Source organism: Heterodontus francisci, unplaced genomic scaffold (genome assembly GCF_036365525.1).
Source record: "Heterodontus francisci isolate sHetFra1 unplaced genomic scaffold, sHetFra1.hap1 HAP1_SCAFFOLD_69, whole genome shotgun sequence".
In the NCBI taxonomy this organism is placed as follows: Eukaryota; Metazoa; Chordata; class Chondrichthyes; order Heterodontiformes; family Heterodontidae; genus Heterodontus; species Heterodontus francisci.
The window spans coordinates 1,159,782-1,165,794 of record NW_027140851.1 but is presented as its reverse complement, the minus strand read 5'-3'; positions in this window follow the sequence as shown (position 1 = coordinate 1,165,794).

The following is a 6,013-nucleotide window of genomic DNA, read 5'->3' as shown; positions in this document are numbered from 1 at the left end:
ACACACACTTACACCAAGTAACAAAGACATACACTGATACACAGTAACACAGACACACACTTCCTCCAAGTAACAAAGACATACACTGATACCAAGTAACAAAGTCATACACTGACACCAAGTAACAAAGACATACAATGACACACAGTAACAAAGACATACACTGACCCCAAGTAACAAAGACATACACTGACAACGAGTAACAAAGACATGCACAGACACCAAGTCACAAAGACATACACTGACACCTAGGAACAAAGACATACTTTGATACCCAGTAACACAGACACACAGATAGACCAAGTAACTAAGACATACACTGACACCAAGTAACAAAGACATACAATAACACAAAGTAACACAGACATCCACTGACACCAAGTAACAAAGGCACACACTTACACCAAAAAAACAGACATACACTGACACCAAGTAACAAAGACATGCACTGATACCCAGTAACACAGACACACACTTACACCAAGTAACAAAGACATACACTGATGCCCAGTAACACAGACACACACTTACACCAAGTAACAAAGAAATACACTGACACCAAGTCACAAAGACATACACTGGCACCAAGGAACAAAGACATACACTGATAGCCAGTAACAAAGACATACACTTACACGAAGTAACAAAGACATACACTGACACCAAGTCACAAAGACATACACTGATAGCCAGTAACACAGACACACACTTACACCAAGTAACAAAGACATACACTGATACCCAGTAACACAGACACACACATACACCAAGTAACAAATACATACACTGACACCAAGTAACAAAGACATACGCTTACACCAAATAACAAAGACATACACTGACACCAGGTAACAAAGACATACACTGATACCCAGTAACACAGACACACACTTACACCAAGTAAACAAGACATACACTGACACCAAGTAACAAAGACAGACACTGACACCATGTAACACAGACATGCACAGACACCAAGCAACAAAGACATACACTGATACCCAGTAACACAGACACACACTGATATCCAGTAACACAGACACACACTTACAACAAGTAACAAAGACATACGCTGACGCCAAGTAACAAAGACATACACTGACACCAAGTCACAAAGACATACACTGGCACCAAGGAACAAAGACATACAATGATACCCAGTAACACAGACACACACATACACCAAGTAACAAAGACATACACTGACACCAAGTAACAAAGACATACACTTACACCAAGTAACACAGACACACACTTACACCAAGTAACAAAGACTTACACTGACACCAAGTAACAAAGATATACACTGATACCCAGTAACACAGACACACACTTACAACAAGTAACAAAGACATACACTGACACCAAGTAACAAAGTCATACACTGACACCAAGTAACAAAGATATACTCTTACACCAAGTAACAAAGACATGGACTGACACCAAGTAACAAAGACATCCACTGATACCAAGTACACAGACACACACTTACACCAAGTTACAAAGACATACACTGATCCACAGTAACACAGACACACACTTACACCAAGTAACAAAGTCATACACTGACACCTAGTAACAAAGACATACAATGACACCCAGTAACAAAGACATACACTGACACCAAATAACAAAGACATACACTGACAACGAGTAACAAAGACATACACTGACACCAAGTCACAAAGACATACACTGACACCAAGGAACAAATACATACTTTGTTACCCAGTAACACAGACACACACATACACCAAGTAACAAAGACATACACTGACACCAAGTAACAAAGACATACACTTACACAAAGTAACACAGACATCCACTGACACCAAGTAACAAAGACACAAACTTACACCAAGTAACAAAGACATACACTGACACCAAGTCACAAAGACATACACTGACACCAAGTAACAAAGACATACACTGATACCCAGTAACACAGACACACACTTACACCAAGTAACAAAGTCATACACTTACACCAAGTAACAAAGACATACACTTACACCAAGTAACACAGACATACACTTACACCAAGTTACAAAGACATCCACTGATACCCAGTAACACAGACACACACTTACACCAAGTAACAAAGACATACACTGACACCAAGTAACAAAGTCATACACTGGCACCAAGTAACAAAGACATACACTGACACCAAGGAACAAAGACATACACTGATACCCAGTAACACAGACACACACTTACACCAAGTAACAAAGACATACACTGATGCCCAGTAACACAGACACACACTTACACCAAGTAACAAAGAAATACACTGACACCAAGTCACAAAGACATACACTGGCACCAAGGAACAAAGACATACACTGATAGCCAGTAACAAAGACATACCCTGACACCAAGTAACAAAGACATACACTGACACCAAGTCACAAAGACTTACACTGACACCCAGTAACAAAGAAATACACTGACACCTAGTAACAAAGACATACACTGACACCAAGTAACAAAGTCATACACTGACACCAAGTAACAAAGATATACACTTACACCAAGTAACAAAGACACACACTTCCCCCAAGTAACAAAGACATACACTGACACCAAGTAACAAAGACAGACACTGACACCAAGTTTCAAAGACACACACTGACACCCAGTAACAAAGACATACAATGATACCAAGTCACAAAGACATACACTGATACCCAGTAACACAGACACACACTTACAACAAGTAAAACAAACATACACTGACGCCCAGTAACACAGACACACACTTACACCAAGTAACAAAGACAGACACTGACACCCAGTAACAAAGACATACACTGACACCCAGTCACACAGACACACACGGACACCAAGTAACAAAGACACAGACTTACACCAAGTAACACAGACGCACACTGACACCCAGTAACACAGACACACACTTACACCAAGTTACACAGACATACACTGACACCAAGTAACAAAGACATACACTGATACCCAGTAAAAAGACATACACTGACACCAAGTCACAAAGACATACACTGATACCAAGTCACAAAGACATACACTGATGCCTAGTAACACAGACACACACTGACACCAAGTAACAAAGACATGCACTGACACCAAGCAACAAAGACATACACTTACACCAAGTAACAAAGATACACACTGACACCAAGTAACACAGACATACACTGACACCAAGTAACAAAGACATACACTTACATCAAGTAACAAAGACAGACAATTACACCAAGTAACAAAGACATACACTGACACCAAGTCACAAAGACACACACTGACACCCAGTAACAAAGACATACACTGACGCCAAGTCACAAAGACATACACTGATATCCAGTAACACAGACACACACTTACACCAAGTAACACAGACACACACTCACACCAAGTAACAAAGACATGCACTGATACCCAGTAACACAGACACACACTTACACCCAGTAACAAAGACAGACACTGATACCCAGTAACACAGATACACACTTACACCAAGTTACAAAGAGATACAATGACACCCATTAACAAAGACATACACTGGCACCCAGTAACACAGACACACACGGACACCAAGTAACACAGACACACACTGACACCCAGTAACACAAACAAACACACTGACACCAAGTAACACAGACATACTCTGACACCAAGTAACAAAGACATACACTTACACCAATTATTTTGACATACACTGACACCAAGTAACAAAGACATACACTGATACCCAGGAACACAGACACACACTTGCACCAAGTAACAAAGACATACACTGACACCAAGTCACAAAGACACACACTGACACCCAGTAACAAAGACATGCACTGACGCCAAGTCACAAAGACATACACTGATACCCAGTAACACAGACACACACTTACACTAAGTAACAAAGACAGACACTGATACCCAGTAACACAGACACACACTTAGACCAAGTAACAAAGAGATACGCTGACACCCAGTAACACAGACTCACACTGACACCAAGTAACACAGACATACACTGACACCAAGTAACAAAGACATGCACTGATACCCAGTAACACAGACACACACTTACACCAAGTAGCAAAGACAGACACTCCTACCCAGTAACACAGACACACACTTAGACCAAGTAACAAAGAGATACACTGACACCCAGTAACAAAGACATACACTGGCACCCAGTAACACCGACACACACGGACACCAAGTAACAAAGACACACACTTACACCAAGTAACACAGACACCCAGTAACACAAACAAACACACTGACATCAAGTAACACAGACATACACTGACACCAAGTAACAAAGACATACACTTAGACCAAGTATTTTGACATACACTGACACCAAGTAACAAAGGCATACACTGACACCAAGTCACAAAGACATACACTGATACCCAGTAACACAGACACACACTTACACCAACTAACACAAACATACACTGACGCCCAGTAACACAGACACACACTTACACCAAGTAACAAAGACATATACTGACACCAGTAACAAAGACATGCACTGACACCCAGTAACACAGACACACAAGGACACCAAGTAACAAACACACAGACATACACCAAGTAACACAGACGCACACTGACACCCAGTAACACAGACATACGCTGACACCAAGTTACACAGACATACACTGACACCAAGTAACATAGACATACACTGATACCCAGTAAAAAGACATACACTGACACCAAGTCACAAAGACATACACTGATACCAAGTCACAAAGACATACACTGATGCCCAGTAACACAGACACACACTGACACCAAGTAACAAAGACATGCAATGACACCAAGTAACAAAGACATACACTTACACCAAGTAACAAAGACACACACTGACACCAAGTAACACAGACAAACACTGACACCAAGTAACAAAGACATACACTTACATCAAGTAACAAAGACAGGCAATTACACCAAGTAACAAAGACATACACTGACACCAAGTCACAAAGACACACACTGACACCCAGTAACAAAGACATACACTGACGCGAAGTCACAAAGACATACACTGATACCCAGTAACACAGACACACACTTACACCAAGTAACAAAGAGATACAATGACACCCATTAACAAATTCATACACTGGCACCCAGTAACACAAACACACACGGACACCAAGTAACACAGACACACACTGACACCCAGCAACACAAACAAACACACTGACACCAAGTAACACAGACATACACTGACACCAAGTAACAAAGACATACACTTACACCAATTATTATGACATACACTGACACCAAGTAACAAAGACATACACTGATACCCAGGAACACAGACACACACTTACACCAAGTAACAAAGACATACACTGACACCAAGTCACAAAGACACACACTGACACCCAGTAACAAAGACATGCACTGACGCCAAGTCACAAAGACATACACTGATACCCAGTAACACAGACACACACTTACACTAAGTAACAAAGACAGACACTGATACCCAGTAACACAGACACACACTTAGACCAAGTAACAAAGAGATACACTGACACCCAGTAACACAGACACACACTGACACCAAGTAACACAGACATACACTGACACCAAGTAACAAAGACATGCACTGATACCCAGTAACACAGACACACACTTACACCAAGTAGCAAAGACAGACACTGATACCCAGTAACACAAACACACACTTAGACCAAGTAACAAAGAGATACACTGACACCCAGTAACAAAGACATACACTGGCACCCAGTAACACCGACACACACGGACACCAAGTAACAAAGACACACACTTACACCAAGTAACACAGACACACACAGACACCCAGTAACACAAACAAACACACTGACATCAAGTAACACAGACATACACTGACACCAAGTAACAAAGACATACACTTAGACCAAGTATTTTGACATACACTGACACCAAGTAACAAAGGCATACACTGACACCAAGTCACAAAGACATACACTGATACCCAGTAACACAGACACACACTTACACCAAG